At 37.2% G+C, this 23,517-nt stretch overlaps 1 pseudogene; it reads left to right on the top strand.

Moving 5' to 3' along the window:
* Positions 1-912: 912 nt before the first annotated feature.
* Positions 913-14,659, top strand: LOC133074522 (renin receptor-like; annotated as a pseudogene).
* The last annotated feature ends 8,858 nt before the right edge of the window (positions 14,660-23,517 follow it).

Raw genomic sequence — 23,517 nt, 5'->3', positions numbered from 1 at the left:
TCCCAAAGTGTCAGATCCAACTTAGTGACTGAATAACAGACAACAACAAATAAAGCAAATCATTTTATTTGCTGTTTGTCTTAAAGGTTTCCCCTCCTTCTGGATCAGGAATCCTTTCCTGCTGCCCTAAACTCTGCTGCAGACAAACTCTTTCCTTTGTCTGGATCTTGGGTTGCTAATTAACATGATAGAGGGACGCTCTCTCCCCAGTGAGGCAGGAAAGAGCTAAAGTATGTCAGGCCTCTCTTCTTTCTCATTATTCCCTCTTTCCTTCCCCAATACCATCAAAACAATCCACTTATGTACATAAATATTTTCAGTGAAGTTTGGAGACCATTTCAGGAGGGAATTACAAAGTAATTTCTCCTGAAGCATGATAGACTCTGGATTCTGAGTCTCAGCCTTAAGAAAAAGAATATCATCCATGGGTTGACTCAGCTTTTTGAAAGATTAGTCAACATCTATGATCCTACATTTTACCTCTGATGTCTTACTTTTTCCCTAACTTGGAACATGATGTCTCTCTCCACCATTTGGGAGATAGTTCTTTAGGTTGTAAAGAGTTATCCATTGCATTCATATTCCCACAACCTAAGAACCTAGACAGCCCTGTCATGCAGAAATTCTCTATGATATTTGACCCTATTGAACTATATCCCCCCTTCATTAAAACTCTTTCCTCATTCATTGTATGGCACATGTCTTCTCTTATTTCATCATTTCTCCATGATTATTTATTTTCTGACTATTTATAAGTTCTTTGCTTTCTTCTTGCTCATTCATTTCCTCAACATTCTAGTTGAAGAAATTAACCAGTTAACTTCAACATTAGCTAGTTTCCCTTCTTCTACTTCTCTGCCTCTATGTTATATGAACATATATCTTTTTTAAACATTCTATTGAACCGAATTAATGTGTTTACATATCTATATTTCTCACTTACAGGTAAGTTTCTTTGGGACAGGGACTTCATTATATTCATTGCTGCATATTGATTGTTTAGTATGTTGCTAGGTATACAAAAGGACAATGAACATTTGCTCAAGAGAATCTAAACTCTTAGTAGGAATAATCCAGAGAGAAAAAAAAATCAACATTTTAAACTTTCTATAGAAAAGAACTGAATTATTTCTAAAACAAATTTTTAAAAGCTAAAATATTTTGGTTTACAAAAGAGTAACAAAGTGGGAATAATCTAATTTTTCACAAACATGGGATAGAAATACATTAACCCGAATGGGCAGAATTATTTTGATTCAAGATAGTGAAATTTACTGAAATGCTCTTCATGTTTACTACTTTCTTCCTCTCTAACTATGCATTTCTCTCTTTCAAACACTAATGAAAAAGGAATGTTAAATAAAAAGAGTTGGGTGAAGCTATGTGTATGGAAAATTAACATGGCACAATTGCAAGGTTTCTATGCATACATTACAGGGAAAATAAAATACTGGTTTTCAGCCAAAGCATAATAGATCAGGTTGGCAATGGAAAACCATTTAGTGAATTTACACAAGTGAATTTACCCAAGTGAGATTCTGAGGGGAGGGAGGGTGAAAATATGGGAAACTTGAGCCAAATTCTCATTATATGTCTCAGGATATTTAACATTAATTGTACTTTAGATAAATAAGAATATTAAGATTATTCCTTTAGGCTAAAGTAAATGAATGAATAAGAAAGTTTTTCCTGTGTTTTAAGTACCCTTCTGAAATTACAGAATTTGCACATAGAAATAAATTTGAAAGAAAAGGAGTCCTGGCCTTCATTATAAAATAATCAAGTAAATTAACTGGGAACACAGCAGGGTCTTATTACCAAAGAAGAAATTAGTTCAATGACTTTTAAATTCAATTTTGGAAACTGTGAATTTACTGGAATGCAAAGCAAGAAATATATTTCACTGCCAAAGAGAAGCATTCATTGACTCCAGTTAATTCACTGATACGGTCTTTCATGTTTTTTTCCCCTCTCTTCTCTTTGTCACTGATTCCTAGTATTTTCTATGTAGTACAAAGGGCTAGGAAAGTAGGAGATGTGCAAAAAAAAAAAAAAAGTAGCAAAGTCAATTAACTACCTTTTATTCAAGGGATAATTTACCAGTGTGTGAACTGCTTAATTTATATTCCTTCACTATTCACTTTATTTACATATCATTCCATTTTCTCCATTTTTACTATTTTAACACACTCTAAAAAATGAATAAAGAAAAATATCTTTATTCAAATGAATAAAGAAAAATAATGTCTAGTGCAGTAGTCTCCATGAGTCACATGTGAAGTTTTAAAATATAGACACTCAGTCCCATCCAAGACATATTGAATCAGAATGTCTTGGGATGTGTCTGAATGGTCATATTTTCTAAAATAGTTCACAGTTAAATCCAGCATTTACCAAGGAATGAAAATGGTTGGCAACTGAAGCAAACAGTCAATGCATTGTAAATGGTATAATAATATTATGAAAGTGTATTTCTGACTGCAAGCCTTTTGGGTGAAAAAGTTGGAACTTGAAATGATTTCATGCATAGGTGTTTCAGTAATAACAAAACTGAGTACTTGTATTATCTATAGGTATTCTTGCAGCCTCCTTTCATTGGCGATGAATGAATTCCATCTTAGAAAGACTATCAAATTTGTGTCATATCAACATATGAAAAACACTTAACATAAGAGAATACATGAAACTCCAGAAAACTCCACAAATGAGTTTGTGTATTTTTCTATTTTATTTGTTTATTGTGTATCTACTCTTATTTTGGGTATTGGGGAAATTTAACTGGAAACAAACTATATAAACTCTCTGATTTCCAGGAGCTAACATTTTATTGGGAAGAGACAGAAAAAAAAAGTTATGAACAACTGAATAAGTAAGTTAATTTCAGGTCCAATAAACACTAACATGAACATAGAGTGACTTTATGACTGAAGAGAGGAAGATACTTTAGCTAAGTAAGATCGTCAGACCTTACATTTACTAAATCTATTCTTAACATTCAAAAGGAGGCATAGGTGAAGATAAGCAGAAGAGTATTTCTGCCAGAAGAAAAGCAGGTCTAAAGGCCTAAAAATGGAAAAGACCTTGATGTGGGTGTTCAATTAACTGAACATAGTAAAAGCCCTCAAACTTCAATACGTATAATCTAGTACTTGTCAAATGCATGACCAAAGTTATTTTAGCATAAAATGCTAACACAATTTTCTATTTAAATTGATGAGTAAATTTTATCAATAGTATAGAAACTGTAAGCCCTATTTACTGTTTTAAATATGAGATGATTGTTTCTACATTGTGTTTAACTGAACAGGATCAGTTATTAAGTGCATGTTCAATTGCAGTATTTAGTCTTACCATAGGTTCTCTAGTAGAGATATCTCACTAGATAACTCAACAGATATCTCACTAAATATCTACTTTTGACTAATTTAAATTATGCAACTGGATACATGAATTTTTGTATTAAATATCTATGCAGCATTGAGAAAGAAATGATTATACAAACAAAATTCCTCAAAAGGGGCTATGATAATACCTGGCCATTTTAAAGAGACCACAGGAAAGAATACTGGAGTGAGTTGCCATTCCCTCCTCAAGGGGATCTTCCCAACCCAGGGATTCAACCCAGGTCTCCTGCATTGCAGGCAGATTCTTTATCATCTGAGCCATCAGGGAAGTCCTTGTACTGTTTTAGCCTCATAGGAAGTGTTTAGTTTCAAATTTAATTTGCTGTTTTTAACAATGTCATAAATAGTACTTTTAAACTTTTGGGGGAATACTGCGTATACAAAGATTCAGATTTTCTAATTAGATTCATTAAAACTAGAAATCTTGTCTTCTCTCAAAGTTTGTACTGATGTAAAGAACTGAAGCACCCAAGGGAATAAGAGAAGTGAAGGATCTGGAGAACAGTGAAAATACTTTCTTGCGTTACTTAATTGTTCTTTGACTCAGAATAGATGAGTTCTCTAGATGAAGTATGTGAATTATTGTACCAAAGTGGCAAATATTTATGCTACAAAAAAAAAAAAAAAAAAAAAAACACTATTATATATGCCAGAAAAATTGCTTAGCAATAATAGGTAAGAATAAATCTGACACCATATTAGATGTTTCTTTAACTTTTGTGTTCTGTTGCTTTTTGCTACAAGTTAATCACTAGACCAAAGGAACATTGACTGTAGTTTAAAGAATACACAGTGGTCCGTCTCCAGGGACCCTCCTTTCCTGCCTGAACAATACCTTGTTCAGCTCACAAGAAATGTTTTGATCCAGTCTAACTAAAGGGCCGATGCTGTGAAAGTGCTGCACTCAATATGCCAGCAAATTTGGAAAGCTCAGCAGTGGCCACAGGACTGGAAAAGGTCAGTTTTCATTCCCATCCCAAAGAAAGTCAAAGCCAAAGAATGCTCAAACTACCGCACAATTGCACTCGTCTCACACGTTAGTAAAGTAATGCTCAAAATTCTCCAATCCAGGCTTCAGCAATATGTGAACAATGAACTTGCAGATGTTCAAGCTGGTTTTAGAAAAGGCAGATGAACCAAAGATCAAATTGCCAACATCTGCTGGATCATCAAAAAAGCAAAAGAGTCCCAGAAAAACATCTATTTCTGCTTTATTGATTATGCCAAAGCCTTTAACTGTGTGGATCACAATAAACTGTGGAAAATTCTGAAAGAGATGGGAGTACCAGACCACCTGACCTGCCTCTTAACAAACCTGTATACAGGTCGGAATCAACAGTTAGAACTGGACATGGAAAAACAGACTGGTTCCAAATAGGGAAAGGAGTACATCAAGGCTGTATATTGTCATCTTGCTTATTTAACTTATATGCAGAGTACATCATGAGAATCACTGGGCTGGTTGAAGCACAAGCTGGAATCAAGATTTCTGGGAAAAATATCAATAACCTCAGATATGCAGATGACACCACACTTATGGCAGAAAGTGAAGAAGAACTAAAGAGCCTTTTGATGAAAGTGAAAGAAGAGAGTGAAAAAGTTGGCTTAAAGCTCAACATTCAGAAAACTAAGATAATGGTATCCGGTCCCATCACCTCATGGCAAATAGATGGGGAAACAGTGGAAACAGTGGCTGACTATTTTTCTGGGCTCCAAAATCACTGTGGATGGTGACTGCAGCTATGAAATTAAAAGACACTTGCTCCTTGGAAGGAAAGCTATGATCAACCTGGACAGCATATTAAAAAGCAGAGATATTATTTTGCCAACAAAGGTCCATCTAATCAAGGCTATGGTTTTTCCAATAGTTGTGTATGGATGTGAGAGTTGGACTATAAAGAAAGATGAGCTCCAAAGAATTGATGCTTTTGAACTATGGTGTTGGAGAACACTCTTGAGAGTTCCTTAGTCTGCAAGGAGATGCAGCCAGTCCATCCTAGAGGAGATCAGTCCTGCATTTTCACTGGAAGGACTGATGTTGAAGCTGAAACTGCAATACTTTGGCTACCTGTTGCAAAGAGCTGACTCATTTGAAAAGACCCTGCTGCTGGGAAAGATTGAGGGCAGGAGGAGAAGGGAATGACAGGATGAGATGGTTGGCTGGCATCACCGACTCAGTGGACATGGTTTAGGTAGACTCTGGGATTTGGTGATGTACAGGGAGGCCTGGCGTGCTGCAGTTCATGGGGTTGCAAAGAATCGGACATGGCTGAGTGACTGAACTGAACTAAACTATGAATGGCTACAGAGGAGAAGAAATGAACACACCCCATATAGAATCTGGCCAAAACCAGGAAATACATGCAAAAATGTTTGGCTTTTTTAGGTTACCTCCTCCTCACTTCTTCCCTGTTTCTTCTATAAGAAGAAAAAAAAAAAAAAAAAAACTAATGCCCGGATCCCAGCAAGATGGTTTTTAGGTACACTAACTCACCATCTTCTTGGTCTTATGGCTTTCTGAATACAGTCACTATTTCTTGTCCCAACAAATTGTCCCTTGATTTACTGGCCTGTCATGTGGTGAGCAATATGAACTTGGACTCCTTAATGTAGCTCTGTGACTATGGAGCCATGCACTATAAATACTTGGTTTCAGGGATTACCTATAATACATAATCCTTAACTCAGATTCCTGGAAAATTTCAATGGTCTCTTTACCCATTGTTACCTCTCATGCCAAGAGGGGATTAGACTTTGAAGACTTAAATACAAGATATGACACCATTGTAGCATTGTTTTCTTTGGTCAGTCACCAAGACGACAGACATAAAAGCAGAAATAAATGGAACCTAGCCAAACTTAACAACTTTTGCAGAGCAAAGAACATCATGAAATGAAGTGAAAGTCACTCAGTCCAACTCTTTGTGTCTGACTCTTTGTGGACCCCATGGACTATACAGTCCATGGAATTCTCCAGGCCAGAATACTGGAGTGGGTAGCCTTTCCCTTCTCCAGAGGATCTTCCCAACCCAGGAATCAAACCCAGGTCTCCCACATTACAGGTGGATTCTTTACCAGCTGAGCCACAGGGGAAGCCCAAGGAACATTAGAAACAAACTGAAAAGAAAAACCTATGAGCTGGAGAAAATATTTGTAAATTATGTGACTGAAAGGGCTTTTAATTTCAAAAATACACAAACTGGTCATACAATTTAATAACAGAAAAGCAAAAACCTAATCCAAAAAAAAGAGCAGAAGCCCTAAATTGACATTTTTCAAAAGACATATAAATGGTCAACAGGCACATGATAAAATGGTCAACATCACTAATTATTAGACAAATGCAAATAAAAACTACAATGAGATATCACCTAATGTGATCAGATAGCCACCATCAAAGAGTCTATAAATAATAAATGGTAGAGACCATGAGGAAAAAAGGAAACCCTCCTACATTGCTAGCAGGAATGCAAATTGGTGCCGCTACAATGGAAAACACTATCAAAGGTCCTTAAAAAAACTAAAAACAGAATTGCTGTATAATCCTCTAATCCCACTCCTAGGCATATATCTGAAAAATATGAAAGCCCTAATTCAAAATGGGATACATGTACCCCAGTGCTCACAGCAATACTATTTAGAATAGCCAAGACATGGAAGCAAAACTAAGTGTCAGTCAAAAGATGTGGTATATATAGTACCTCTTTAATACACACACACATGATATACTACTACTCAGTCATAAAAAGAATGAAATAATGCCATTTGAAGCAACATGGATAGCCTTAGAAGTTACCATACTAAATGAAGTAAGTCAGACAAAGACAAATAAGATATGATATCACTTATATGTGGAATCTAAAATACAGTACAAATGAACTTATTGACCAAAAAAAAAAAAAAAACAGACTCACAGAGAGAAAACAAACTTATGGGTACCAAGGGGAAGAGGATGGAAGGAGTAAATTGGGAGTGTCGGTTTAACAGATGCCCATTATCATACATAAAACAAAAGACTAGATATAGTGTAGAGCAGAAGGGACTATATTCAATATCTTGTAATAAACTTTAATGACAAAGAATTTTCAAATGAGTAAGAATATATACATATTTATCCATATCACCAAGTCACTTTGCTATACACGTGAAACTAATACCATACTGTAAATCAACTGAACTTCAACAAAATATAAAAGATGAGACTGGAACAGTGAGTACCTCATCATCCCTCACAAAAGAAATCTGTGAATTTCTGGCCAAGTGCTCTAAGTCCATTCTCTTTGCATACACCAAAAGAGCTTAGGACAAAAGTCATCACAAAACATGACAAGAGAATGTAGTAATTCCACATGCCTAAGCCAGGATTCAAACTCTAGAAAGCTTGGCAATGATGCTAACAAAGCTGTCTTGAAAGGTACAGCATGGCTAATGGAATTGAAGGCACCGTGATTGCTATACGTTTGTTGAGGAAAATCCCTATCATCAAAAAATTAACCATTTTAATGCCAAAGAATGTTCAAACTACTGCATAACTGCCCTCATTTCATACACTAGCAAAGTAATACTAAAAATTCTCCAAGGCAGGCTTCAATAGTACATGAACCGTGAACTTCCAGATGTTCAAAATGGATTTAGAAAAGGTAAAGCAACCAGAGATCAAATTGCCAACATCTGTTGGATCATCAAAAAAGCAAGAGAATTTCAGAAAAAAAACATCTATTTCTGCTTTATTGACTATGCCAAAGCCTTTGACTGTGTGGATCACGACAAACTGTGGAAAATTCTTCAAGAGATGAGAATACCAGATCATGTTACCTGCCTCCTGAAAAATCTGTATGCAGGTCAAGAAGCAACAGTTAGAACCAGACATGGAACAACAGACTGGTTCCAAATTGGGAAAGGAGTGTGTCAAGTCTGTATATTGTCACCCTGCTTATTTAACTTACATGCAGAGTACATCATACAAAATGTGGGGCTGGTTGAAGCACAAGCTGGAATCAAGATTTCCGGGACAAATATCAATAACTTCAGATATGCAGATGACACCACCCTTATGGCAGAAAGTGAAGAAGAACTAAAGAGTCTTGTAATGAAAGTGAAAGGGGAGCGTGACAAAGCTGGCTTAAAATTCAACGTTCAAAAAACTAAGATCATGGCATCTTGTCCTATCATTTCATGGCAAATAGATGGGGAAACAATGGAAACAGTGACAGACTATTTTGGGGGGCTCCAAAATCACTGCAGATGGTGACTGCAGCCACAAAATTAAAAGATGTTTGGTCCTTGGAGGAAAAGCTATAACAAACGTAGATGGCATATTAAAAACCAGAGACATTTCTTTGCCAACAAAGGTCTGTCTAGTCAAAACTATGGTTTTTCCAGTAGTTATGCATGGATTGAGAGCTGGACCTTAAAGAAAGCTGAGTGCCGAAGAAGTGATGCTTTTGAACTGGTGTTGAAGACTCTTGAGAGGCCCTTGGACTGCAAGGAGATCCAACCAGTCCATCCTAAAATAAATCAGTCCTGAGTGTTCATTGGAAGGACTGATGCTGAAGCTGAAACTCCAATAATTTGGCCCCCTGATGCAAAGAACAGACTCACTGGAAGAGACCCTGATGCTGGGAAAGATTGAAGGCAGGAGGAGAAGGGGACAGCAGAGAATGAGACGGTTGGATGGCAATACTGACTTGATGGACATGAGTTTGAGTAGACTCCCAGTTGGTAATGGACAGGGAGGCCTGGCATGCTGCAGTCCATGGGTTTGCAGAGTCAGACACAACTGAGTGACTGAACTGAATGTTTTAAGGAGTGTGTAAATACCAATGCTCTGCTGATGTTTATTTTATACACTCTCAATTATTAAAATAAAACACCTCAATTGTTATAAACAATAAAGTACTGATAGGGATTATGACTAATGAAACAAAAAACACCACTACCTAGAAGTCTTTTTCACACAGAGAACAGAAGGTTGCTTCTTGGTTTGTTTTGCTAGGCATCTTTCACATGCAAGAATATGGTGTCATTTGCAACTTTTTAAAACTCATAGTCTGCTTTAAAATGCACATTTAAGTCTGAATGTTGTGATATTCTGAGCTTCCTGGGTAAATGTATTCTGGGACCACAACACACACAGCTCCTTTCTCTCCTTGCCATATGTGATTGGCTTTGTAATTCCATCTGTTTTTCTCCCATCTTCTAGACCTATTTTTCTCTTCCCTCACTTCTTTCCCTCCTTTCTACCTATTGAAAAAAGAGTGTCTGCTTCTGAAAATGTCCATATCTATTTATAGCACTGATTAGAGTGTACTAAAATTTGAATAAGCAAGAGATATTACATATACCACCGATGCCACTCTACCTCAATTTCCTCATACTAAAATGGGAAGGAAGAGTTGAATATTCCTGAAGTTCTCTGTAGCTTAAATACCCTGAAAGTTTAGTAGTTTTCTTTCCTTTTTTAAGTACTAGTGTTTTAATATTGGGACTGAAATTGGAAGTGATGGTATTTGATAAATTTTTTCAGCAAATGGATATATAGAAATATTTTCAATGGCAAGCCATTTAAAGGAAAATAAATGAGTTCATAGATAACTTGGGATATGTTGAGCCAGTGGCGGGGGGGAATCCAACTAGATGATTTATCTGTATATTAATGTCCAGTTAATTGTATGCTTTTATTCTGACTTTCAGATTCCTCTAGATTTCATTTTTTGGTGTGTTGGGTCTTTGTCGCTGTGTTAGGCTTTCTCCAGTTGCAGTGAGTGGGGGTTACTGTCTTATTGCAGGGCATGGGCTCTAGAGCACGGACTCAGGAGTTGTGGCACATGGGCTTAGTTGCCCCATGGCATGTGGAATCTTCCTGGCCCAGGGACTGAACCGTGTCCCCTGCATTGGCATGTGGACCTTTATCCACTGTACCACCAAGGAAGTCCCAAACTGATCCAGACTTAATAGAATATTTTTATAAAAATTATATTTTTGGTTAAGAAGGGGGACATATTTTATCAACATTATTTCACTACACAAATAATTTTATTGGACTTCCTAATACACTGATAATCTGAGTTAGCATTGTCTTAATTGCTTCAGAGACATTTTTTTCATTTAATTATTATAATGACCCAGTGAGACACAGAGACTTTTTCATACACTGAAGTTTTAAATTCATCCTAAAGTTTATCTCATTTCATAGCTATAAAGGAGTGATATTTTGGTAACTCTGGTTTATGAATGATGCATTGAGAATTCATCTTACTCTCATAAAAACAACCCAGGTATATGCACTCTGAATAATGAAGTGAATGCCTTCTGCAGTTAAAGAGAAAAAATATGCCCCAACATAATTATGAAACATAATAATCTAGCAACTATAGAATAGCCCATACCCAAAGACACAAACTCTGGCTGAAAAAAATTATGACTATCTTTATCTATATCCACACACTATGTAATTGACCCAATGAATAAATATTTCAACTTGTTTTTGTGCACAGGTAAAAATAGAAGTTCCAACTATGGAAATTAAAACCCTGGTTTCCACCGAGTAAATTATTCTTCTATGTAACACTATATTTCATGAATTTTTTTCCTTTGCAATGCTGGCATTGATTCATACTTCTGTTAGGCATATGTATAATGTAATGTAGTTTAAAAAACATTAGTGTCAGAGTGGTTGCTTCTGTGCCTGGAGCAATATGACAATCACATGGCCAAATAAGCTAAACAAATGAAAATGTAAAATCCTGAATATGAGCATAAGTGATTTTAGAAGAGATTTTAATGTATCATAGTGAAGTACACAAGATTGCAATATAATAAGTTTTTAGCACATAAAGAATGATTATAATAATTAAAATAAAGCCCTTCCTATGCATTCTATATAATACATGCCATTACAATTGAAAACAAAAAAGCCTTTTCAAGGTCACAGCTAGCCTGTAATAAATTTTTGTTAAGTTTGTTGACGTATTTACCATTGTTCTGATTTCCAAGCAAGCAAAAACTTCATTAAAGAAAAGGCAATTAATTTTAAAAAGCTTTAAATTGCAACTAATGAGGCTACAGGATTCATTACCAGTGAAGGTCACAGAGCTAAATAGAGTCCTGAATTTATTTTATCTCCAGTTGTATGACTGACTGGCAGAGTTGACCATTACGAAGTCTATCACTCAGCAACCAAAGTCTATCACACAGCAACCAATCAACTGCCACCCAGCAACAGGACCACAGCCAGGCAGTCTAATCAGAACAGCATCAAAGTGGATTCTATGGTCCATGTACATCGTGAAAAGTGAAAGTTGCTCAGTCGTGTTGGACTCTTTGCTGCCTCATGGGCTATACAGTCCATGGAATTCTCCAGGCCAGAATACTGGAGTGGGTAGCCAGTTCCCTTTTCCAGGGGATCTTCCCAATCCAGAGATTCAATCCATGTCTCCTGCATTACAGGTGGATTCTTTACCAGCTGACCACCAGGGAAGCCCAAGAATACTGGAGTGGGGAGCCTATCCCTTCTCCAGCAGATCTTCCTGACCCAGGAATTGAACCTGGGTCTCCTACATTACAGAGAGGATTCTTTACTAGCTGAGCTACCAGGGAATCCCCATGTACATCATATTAAGTTCCAATTTCTTTTTCAAATGATTTAACTCTAATTTTATAAAAATTGTTTACTTACATATTGAAAGTGCCCAATGCTTCTTAATGAGAAATTCACATCTTCTATCTTAGTTAACACCTTTATGCTCTTTTAAAAATCCACCGGGAATAAAATATTTTACTTAATGAATCAACAAAGTACCAAAAGCAACTTATGATTATGGTATTGACAGAATGTGCCATATAGAAATCAATGAAAAGTTGAAAAGTACCATGTAAACTATCTTCTGATGGCTGCGCTGGTATTGAAAAGTATTTCCTAAACATATTTTGATAGTCATTTGTTTGTTCCTTTATTAATATCTATGTTCATTTACTTATCCTCCCGTTCATTTTTGAACAGTTAAATAGCTATATAACAGTAAATATTATATAAGGTGGTAGGAATAAGAAAATAAATATAAAATGGGCCCTCCCTAAAGATATTTAGACTCCACTGAAGAGAGTAAAGTTCACATTCCAAGTAAAATAAGTGTCATTAGCGCTGCTAACAAAGACGACTTCCAGAGAACAATGAACACTTGATCAATGTAACTCATCTTCCTAAAAATGTATTTTTTTTTTATTAGTTGGAGGCTAATTACTTCACAACATTTCAGTGGGTTTTGTCATACATTGATATGAATCAGCCATAGATTTACACGTATTCCCCATCCCGATAAAAATCTACTATTCTAGAGGCATCAGCAGCTTTTAAAGCTCCCCAGGTGATTCCAAGCACAGCCAGGAGAGGGATCAGGCTGGTTGACATTTGTGGAGAAGCTGAGCTGTGGCATGAGCCTCCCTCAGAGAAAGCAGGGATAAATTGTCACCGTCTTGGCAGAACCCCAGGAAAAGCAATGAAGAGGAGCCACCTGCACTAGGGTATCTTGGACAATGTGGGGACAAAACCTGACTCTCTTACCTTCATGCCGGTCCTGGCCTCCCTGTTTGCGTTCTCTTAGGAGCAGATGCTTTCTTTCAGGATTTGATTTCACTGCCACTTGCTCCCAAAATCTAGTTGGGAGGAGAGTGGGGTGCTGAGACACATGTATTCAGCAGGCTTTTCAGTCACCCTGAGTTCATTCATTCAACAAATACACACGGTGGCTCTTGGAGGGCACAGGGAGTTGTGTCTGTTTTGTGTTTCCTGCACGGAGTGAAATAAAGTGTTGCCAATATCGACGGCAGCTTCCTGAGGGCATCTGCCTTCTCTACTCCAGATGTAAGCTGCAAGTGGAACTTGATGACTGTCATTTCTATACGGACCCTTATGTTTATATGACCTCGCTGTGTCTGGCTCCCTAAACTTTGGTGATGTACCTCCTTGTGACCCTGCCATCTGGCTGTGGCTGCCCTTGACCTCAACCACAAGTTTGTGAGGCTCCCATCATTGGCATCTGGGTCCAGCGTCGTGCATCTTCCCTGTTGTTTGGACTGTACAGTATTAGGGCAGCACAAGGAACTGATCCATCTCTCTTCTAAACCCAGTCCGTGGGTGTCTCATTGGATCCTCAGAGTAACCCTGCAAGCCTGGCCCTGAAGGGTGGCGTCAAAGTCATCAGGAAACAGAGTTCTAAGCCAGCAGTATTATGCTTACCTGTATCAGATGTCTTAGGGAACAAATTTAGTATATTAAGATTACCAGGATCTGTTGTTCCAGAATGGAAATTGGCCTATTCCAGGAGAGCGAATCCCAGTGGCTGCATTGTCCATGGGCTTCTCTGTGAAAGAAGAGCTTTCTTAGCCAGCCCTTGCAGTAGGTAACCTACTCCACCATCCCCAGGCTGTGATGGTGATGGTGAAAGGAGTGGGCAAGCTTGCTCTCCCACCAGGCAGTGTCATTTCATACCCTTTGGAGAATGCAGTTCCTTTTAGTCTTAGACAGCGTGGCAAATTCCGTTCACTCCTTATTTTTGAAGAAACTCCGGCAGTTTTGCAGTTGGCTCCCAGTGAGGAAAGAGTGTACATGGTGGGAAAAGCAAACTCGGTTTTTAAAGATCTCTCAGTAATGCTCAGACAGCTCCACGACGCGACTGTTTCAAGAAACCTCTGCTCTCACTTCACTTCCCCTCAATTCTCTGAGTAGGGACAATGAAGTTGATCTCCTTTTTCTTTCTGAACTGCAAGTGTTGCATGATATTTCAAGTTTGTTGTCCCAACATAAGCATCTAGCCAAGGATCATTCTCCTGATTTATACTCACTGGAGCTACCAGGTCTGGATGAAATTGGGAAAAATTATGGGAAAGGCTCTGAACAATTTAGAGATGCCTCTAAGATCCTCGTTGATGCTCTGCAAAAGTGTGCAGATGGCACGTACAGTCTCTATGGTGGGAATGCAGTGGTAGAGTTAGGGGTTGTCAGATCATTCGACACATCCTTTATGAGAAAGCCAAAGACTATCCTTCAGACAAAACAAGTGAAGGACCCCTCAACTCCTTATAACCTTGCCTATAAATATAATTTTGAATATCCAGTGGTTTTCAACCTGGTGCTTTGGACAATGATCAGCTTGGCCTTGACTCTGATTGTCACCTGTTACAATATTTGGAACATGGATCCTGGAAATGATAGCATCATTTATAGGATGACAAACCAGAAAATTTGAATGGATTGAACTTTCCTTATGCCAGACTTGGAAAGAAGGAGGGTTTTGAATTGGCTGTTTCATTAAAATAAATCTTTTAGTGTAGTTTAAACTAGATAATACACTTTAAATTTATAAAAAATCAAATTTTGTTATCTTTTGTGTGTGCCTGTGATGTTCTTTTAGAGTGAATTATATAGTATTGATGTGAGGTGACTTTTGTGATATAGATTCCATAATATACTCAAATATGATGATATAACCATTTAATATAATTTCATTCCATTTACTATTTGGAAATATGCACTGTAATAAATAACATTTAGAATAGTTTGTGTTATTTATGTTGGGAAAATGCGCTGAATTTGAAATGTTTGACTTCCTTACACAGGACAGGTTAAAAGTGATATTTGGGCTGTTATATACTATGAACCATTTCTAAATGTCTTAATGTAAATATTTCTGAAACAGGAAAAGGTTTTTAACTTCAAGCAGCTATTAACTATGAATGTGCTTACACAGTCACTCAGATTTGGAATTGCATCTGACTGAGAGATGATAGCTATTATATTAATCTCTCCCGAAAGTTTGGTGATCTGAATGGTCAGGTGTGGGTATTAAACATACTACATTGATATAAGAAGGAACTAGCTTTGTGGAGTTATAGACACCTATAATCATATACACAAAAACATTTGGGGTACATCTTGTGGCATGATTTCAGTCATTTTTCCCCTTGTGTAAGTTACTCTGGTTTACAGTACAAAATCATTCCATAGAAAGTTAAGTGGAAGTAGATATTCCCTACTTTTTATGTAAAAGTGGACCAATGTCTATAGAGTGACAAATAAAGTTAATCATGATTCAAAAAAAAATCTAACATTCTTGTGCAGGAGTTTTTTGTTGGAACACTGTTCTGTTCTGTTCTGACCAAGTAGGCTCTACCTGAACTTGAAAATCTATAAATTGTGTATGTGTTTGTGCATATGTTTATATTCATATTTAATACTATGCTGTCCACATTTTAAAATATGACATTTAGAAGTTATAAAATATAGGAAGACTAGTTTAAAGCCTACTGAATTATACTGACAATCTATTATGAGTCTCTGAATTACATCATCAGTATTACCGACAGCAAAGGAGGTGATATATACAATTGTGTAAAGAAAAGAGTAGTCAGAACTTGTGTCTTACTGGGTATTAAGAGTTGAAGGAGAAAAAGATCTCTAGCTTAGATAAATAGATTCTATCCTTTGAAATAAGGGAAACAGATTTGAGGAGAACTGGTTTGAGGAAGAATCAAGTAAGAAAGATATGGGCATGTTGATTTTTATATGCCTGGATATCTTCTAACAGAAGAATTTCAAGGAGTCTAATAGGTAAATGAGAATGGAACTCACATAAAGCTATTTGGTCAGCATTTCCAACTTTAACCACAGAGAGTGAAACAATTAGTTTTGTGAGTTTCAAATAATAAATCTGTAATTATATAGTTTTCATTTCAGTGAATATCTGACCTCTTCAAAGCAGCTAAAACGAAAACCTAAAATGTTATTACTTAAAATTCAATAAATGCAATGTAAAAGAAATTTAAATAATTAAACTCTCAAATATTTTCAATTCATATCATTTATAATTATGGAATTATTAAAGCTTAAAATTGTAATAAGAATTATGAGCACTCTGTCTTAAAATATGGTGTGAAGAAACACAGGAAAAGATGCTCAATATCACTCATTATTAGAGAAAGGCAAATAATACAATGAAATATCACCTCACAGCAGTCAGAACAGCCATCATGAAAAATCTACAAACTCTTGCACTGTTAGTAAGAATGTAAATGGATACAGCCACTATAGAGAACGGAATGGAGATTCCTTTAAAAAAAAATAAACACTATGGATAAAATTACCATATGACCCAGCAAACCCACTATTGGGCATATACTCTGAGAAAACCATAATTCAAAAAGACACATGTATCCCCCTGTTCATTGCAACACTATTTACACTAGCTATGACACAGAAGCAATCTAGATGTCCATCACAGATGAATGGATAAAGAATCGTGGTACATGCATATAATGGAATATTACTCAACCATAAAAAGGAATGCATTTGAGTCAGTTCTAGTGAAGTGATGAACCTAAAGCCTGTTATACAGAGTGAAGTAAGTCAGAAAGAGAAAAACAAATATATCAACACATATACATGGCCTGAAGAAGCAAATATTTAATGAATGACAATCAGACTTGAACTTCCCTTGCTGTCAAGTGGTTAAGATGCCACGCTTCCGCTGCAGAGAACCCGGGTTTGATCCCTGGTTAGGAAACTAAGATCCCACAGGACACAAGAAGGCCAAAAACAATCAAAGAGAGGAGCAATAATTAAGGTAGAGTATCAGTAGGAGAGAAATTCAAGAGAAAATTCAAGAGATAATTAGTCAATGGGGTCAAGTGCTTTATACTGGTTGAAATGAAGTTGCTCAGTCGTGTCTGACTCTTTGCGACCCCATGGACTGTGGCCTACCAGGCTCCTCTGTCCATGGGATTTTCCAGGCAATAGTACTGGAGTGGGTTGCCGTTTCCGTCTCCAGGGGATCTTCCCAACCCAGGGATCAAACCCAGGTCTTCCACATTGTAGACAGACACTTTACCATCTGAGCCACAAAGGACTCCCTAATATACTGGTTAAGTTAGAATAAAACTGAAAAATTCAGTGCATATTTTATACCAACGAAGAAACTAGCTCTATTTGAATGCTGCAAATGAAAACTAAACTCTTAAATGTTCAGGGTATAATGAAAGTGAGAAAGTGAACACAGAGATGATCATTTATATTGTAGAAAAACTGAAATGGTTAGTCATTCAGTCAGATCTGACTCTGTAACCCCATGGACTGTAGCCTGCCAGGCTCCTCTGTCCTTGGGATTCTCCAAGCAGAAATACTGGAGTGGGTTGCCATTTCCTTCTTCAGGGGATCTTCCAGAGGCAGGGATCAAACCCGGGTGTCCCACATGGACGGCATATTCTTTACCACATTGTAGAGAAACTGATTGGAAAGGAGAGGAGATAAAGAAATAGAAAATTTTATGGTCAAGAAACTTGTTACATTTTCTCTATTTTTAGTTTTAAGTCAGTTTCAAACACTGACAAGCTTTTCAGCTGTTAACACAGATTTTCCAGCTATTAACACAGAATCCAGTGAAGAAGGACGGACTGAATGTATAGAAGAGAAGAGAAAAAAATGTTTGAACATAATCCTGGAATAAACCGAAGTGATCAAGTCAGGATAAGAGATAAAGAATGCAGCCTTGAAAGATTACAGGAGAAAGGATGATGTACTTATAAGTACAGAGGCAAAATTTTAAAATATTTGTTTGGGGAATTACCTTTCAGGGTCTTTTTTTTTTTTTTTTTTCATTTTCTATTTGTGTATTGGACATGACATAGAATTAAGTATCATCCAAGTTCAAACTCTACCTACTACTTACTAGCTGAGGGACCTACAGCAAATAAAATCTGTGAAAATTTGTTTCCTCATTTGAATGTTTGAAACAATAATTTCTATCTTAGTCCCTATGATAACTAAATGAGATAATGTGAAAAAATTTAGAATGTGTACCAAAATGAAAGGAGATTAGCAAATTTTTGCTCTCCTTCTAGTAAGACACACAGTTACCAATGTGTTTTAATTTTTCAATGAACTGATCTTAGATTATTAAAGAAAATACTTGCAAAGATTTCCATTATAATGTGCATTTGTTTTTTTGCTACCATAAAATGTGTTTGAATTTGAAAAACAATTTCCTTCCCCTTTTAGCAACTCTCCTAGATGAACACAATGGGACATGAAGTTAGATAAGATAATAAATGTTTTTAATTATTTATTTTTCAAAATTCAGTACCTATGATGGATGGTACAATGCAAGAATGCTCTCTAAATTATACTTAAATTAATATTAGAAAAAATTTTGCTATAGTAATCTTTTTCAAAAATGGCTAGTTACCGTTATTTAGTCCTCCTCTCCTCTGTTTATATTTTAGTCTTATTAAAACAAGACTGATTTGAAGGAGAAAAATCATAGTTGTGCCTTCCTGGCAGGACTGCCAAATGATGGCACCAAAGAATAAAACTTTAATTTTCTGAATATTCCTTAAGACACATACATCTATAGCTCCCTTGTGAGTTTTAAGAATACTGTCTATAAGTGCTAGTTTTCCCTTACAACTTCTGAAAATAAATTATACATGAACCATGAATCTTTGCCCTCTCACCTGGGAGACACTTCAAAAACAAGGATAAAGAAAAAGATTCAATTATAAAAATGAATAAATAAATAAAAGCTGAATGTTTTAACAAATTACCATACATTTGGGGAAAGTATTTATCTTTACAAAATTCATTAAAATTCATATCCATCTCTAAATTTATCATGTCTACTTCCCTACTGTCCTCCTCTTCTAGCCCCCAAATAAACAAAACCACCAACCAGTCAAAATATTCACTGTTTTATTCTACATTTGGTAAAAATATCTCTCTTTACCAAAAAATCTCTATTTATCTCTGTTTGGTCACTTGCATCTTGGATTTATTCAGAATTACTTCATTTATCCCTCCCTATGCAAACAACTATGGCCTCTAAATCAGATACTAAACTCCATTGGTCACCTCCTTATTAATGAGTTTACAATCTTCTTCATTTTCTCGAATAATTCAGTGTTAGAATACTCAGAAAATTTTTCATCTGAACTATCCGTTCAGTTCAGTCATGTCCAACTCATTGCGACCCCACGGACTACAGCAAGTCAGGCCTTCCTGTCCAGCATGAACTGCTGGAGTTGCTCAAACTCATGTCCATTGAGTTGGTGATGCCATCCAACCATCTGATACTCTGTCGTCCCCTTCTCCTCCCACCTTCAATCTTTCCTAGCATCAGAGTCTTTTCAAATGAGTCAGTTCTTCATATCAGGTGGACAAATTCCAAGTACTGGAGTTTCAGCTTCAGCATCAGTCCTTCCAATGAATATTGAGGAGTGATTTCCTTTAGGATGGGCTGGTTGGATCTCCTTGCAGTCCAAGGGATTCTCAAGAGTCTTCTCCAAGATCATAATTCAAAAGCATCAGTTCTTCAGTGCTCAGCTTTATTTATAGCCCAAGTCTCACATCCATACATGACTACTGGAAAAACCATACCTTTGACGAGACAGACCTTTGTCAGCAAAGCAAAGTCTATGCTTTTTAATGTGCTGTCTAGGTTTGTCATAGCTTTTCTCCCAAGGAGCAAGCATCTTTTAATTTCATGGCTGCAGGCACCATCTGCAGTGATTTTGGAGCCCCCAAAAATAAACCTGTTACTGTTTCCCTTATTTCCCCATCTACTTGCCATGAAGTGACAGGACTGGATGCCATGATCTCAGTTTTCTGAATGTTGAGTTTTCAGCCAAGTTTTTCACTCCCCTCCTTCACTTTCATCAAGAGGCTCTTCAGTTCTTCTTCGGTTTCTGCCATAAGGGTAGTGCCATCTGCATGTCTGAGGTTATTGATATTTCTCCTGTAAATCTTGATTCCAGCTTGTGCTTCAACCAGCCCAGCATTTCGCATGATGTACTCTGCATATAAGTTAAATAAGCAGTGTGATAATATACAGCCTTGCCGTATTTCTTTCCCGATTTGGAATCAGTCTATTGTTCCATGTCCAGTTCTAACTGTTGCTTATTGACCTGCATACAGATATCTCAGGATGTAGGTCAAGCTGTTTGGTATCCCCATCTCTTGAGGAATTTTCCACAGTTTGTTGTGATCTATGCTGTCAAACATTTTGGCATAGTCAATAAAGCAGAAATAGATGTTTTTCTGGAACTTTCTTGCTTTTTTGATGCACCAACAGATGTTGGCAATATTTTACCTGGTTCCTCTGCCTTTTCTAAATCCAGTTTGAACATATGGAAGTTCACAGTTCATGTACTGTTGAAGCCTGGCATGGAGAATTTTGAGCATTACTAGGCTAGCATGTGAGATGAGTGCAATTGTGCAGTAGTTTGAGCATTCTTTGGGATTGCCTTTCTTTTCTTTGGGATGGTAATGAAAACTGACATTTACCAGTCCTGTGGTCACTGCTGAGTTTTACAAATTTGCTGGCATATTGAGTGCAGCATTTTAACAGCATCATATTTTAGTATTTGAAATAGCTCAACTGGAATTCCATCACCTCTGCTAGTTTTGTTGATAGTGATTCTTCCTAAGGACCACTTGACTTTACACTCCAGGATGTCTGGCTCTAGGTGGGTGATCACACCATCATGTGAACTACTATACCAGTCCTCTAATTGGACTCAATTCTTACACTCTTGTCTTTTACTAAATCAGCATTCCATATTGCCGGTAACATCTCCTTACTGTAATCTTCCAATTTCTTCTCATTGCTTATTTAATAAAATATAAATGTCCTGGCATTATGATAGGATATCCAGGATCAGTCTCTATTTTTGGGCCTCAATTATTGCCATTAGTCACCTCTGTACATTATCCTTCAATAATATGGAACTATCTGCTATTCTCCAAATTTATTCTGTGGCTCCCCAGGTAGCACAGTGATAAAGAATCCACCTGCCAATGCAGGAGACGCAGGAGATCAAGTTCAATTCCTGGGTTGCGAAGATGCCCTGGAGAAGGAAATGGCAACCCACTCCAGTATTTTTCCTTGGAAAGTTCCATGGACAGAGGAGCCTGACAGGCTACAGACCATGAGGTTACAAACAGTTGGACATAATTGAGCACATGAGCACACAGTACACATTTGTTCTGTTGTCTCATAAAATGACTGCCTTAACATCAAGTTCAGTCTCATATGAAATTTCCTCCACTATATAAATATTTGCTCTGCTAACTCTTCAAAGGAAATTTAAATTTTCTTGGGTACAAGAATTTTCCCTTATTAGTCTTTGGTTTTACTCTCCCTTTGGTACACAATTAACCCCCAAATTATATAATATCTGCTAAATGTATGAAATAATGAAAGTGTGGATAATAGACTTCAGTTCAGTTCAGTCGCTCATTCATGTCAGACTCTTTGCAACCACATGAACCACTGGACACCAGGCCTCCAGCCTCCCTGTCCATAACCAACTTCCAGAGCCTACTCAAACCCATGTCCTTTGACACGGTGATGCCATCCAACCATCTCATCCTCTGTCATCCCCTTCTCCTCCCGCCCTCAATCTTTCCCAGCAGCAGGGTCTTTTCAAATGAGTCAGCTCTTCGCATCAGGTGGCCAAAGTATTGGAGTTTCAGATTCAGCATCAGTCCCTCCAATAAACACCCAGGACGGATCTCCTCTAGGATGGACTGGTTGGATCTCCTTGCAGTCCAAGGGACTCTCAAGAGTCTTCTCCAACACTACAGTTAAAAGAATCAATTTTTCAGCACTCAGCTTCCTTTATAGTCAAACTCTCACATCCATACATGATATTGAATAAACCATAGCCTTGACGAGATGGACCTTTGTTGGCAAAGTAATGTCTCTGCTTTTTAATATGCTATCTAGGTTGGTCATAACTTTCCTTCCAAGGAGTAAGCATCTTTTAATTTCATAGCTGCAATCACCATCTGTGGTGATTTTGGAGCCCCCCAAAATAAAGTCTGACACTCTTTCCACTTTTTCCCCACCTGTTTGCCATGAAGTGATGGGACCAGGTGCCATGATTTAGTTCTCTGAATGTTGAGCTTTAAGCCTACTTTTTCATTTTCCTCTTTCACTTTCATCTAGAGACTCATTAGTTCTTCTTCACTTTCTGCTATAAGAGTGGTGTCATCTGCATATCAGAGGTTATTGATATTTCTCCTGGCAATCTTGATTCCAGCTTGTGTTTCCTCCAGCTAAGCTTTCTCATGATGTACTCTGCATATAAGTTTAATTGCAGGTTGACAATATACAGCCTTGATGTACTCCTTTTCCTATTTGAAGCCAGTCTGTTGTTCCATGTGCAGTTCTAACTGTTTCTTCCTGACCTGCATACAGGTTTCTCAAGAGTCAGGTCAGGTGGTCTAGTACTCCCATCTCCTTCAGAAATTTCCACAGTTATTGTGATCCACACAGTCAAAGGCTTTGGCATAGTCAATAAAGCAGAAATAGATGTTCTTCTGAAAATCTCCTCCTTTTCCGAAGATCCAGCGAATGTTGGCAATTTGATCTCTGGTTCATCTGCCTTTTCTAAAACCAGCTTGAACATCTGCAAGTTCACAGTTCATATATTGCTGAAGCCTCGCTTGGAGAATTTTGAGCATTAATTTACTAGCGTGTGAGATGAATGCAATTGTGCAGTAATTTGAGCATTCTTTGGCATTCCCTTTCTTTGGGATGGGAATGAAAACTGACCTTTTCCAGTCCTGTGGCCACTGCTGAGTTTTCCAAATTTGCTGAAATGTTGAGTGCAGCACTTTCACAGCTTTACCTTTTAGGTTTTTAAGTAATAGGTCTATGAATGAATTTAAAAAAGCTAACATTCAAGGTTGGGGAAAGGTTATAGTATACTGACTTGCCTCTTTAGAAACCTGTGTGCAGGTCAGGAAGCAACAGTTAGATCTGGACATGGAGCAACACACTGGTTCCAAATAGGAAAAGGAGTACGTCAAGGCTGTATATTGTCACCCTGCTTATTTAACTTATATGCAGAGTACATCATGAGAAACGCTGGGCTGGAGGAAGCACAAGCTGGAATCAAGATTGCTGAGAGAAATTTCAATAACCTCAGATATGCAGATGACACCACCCTTATGGCAGAAAGTGAAGAAGAACTAAAGAATCTCTTGATGAAGGTAAAAGAGGAGAGTGAAAAAGTAGGCTTAAAGCTCAACATTCAGAAAACTAAGAATATGGCAGCCGGC

The sequence above is a fragment of the Dama dama genome, chromosome 20, assembly GCF_033118175.1.
Source record: "Dama dama isolate Ldn47 chromosome 20, ASM3311817v1, whole genome shotgun sequence".
NCBI lineage: Eukaryota > Metazoa > Chordata > Mammalia > Artiodactyla > Cervidae > Dama > Dama dama.
This window is presented reverse-complemented; position numbering and strand designations above follow the sequence as displayed.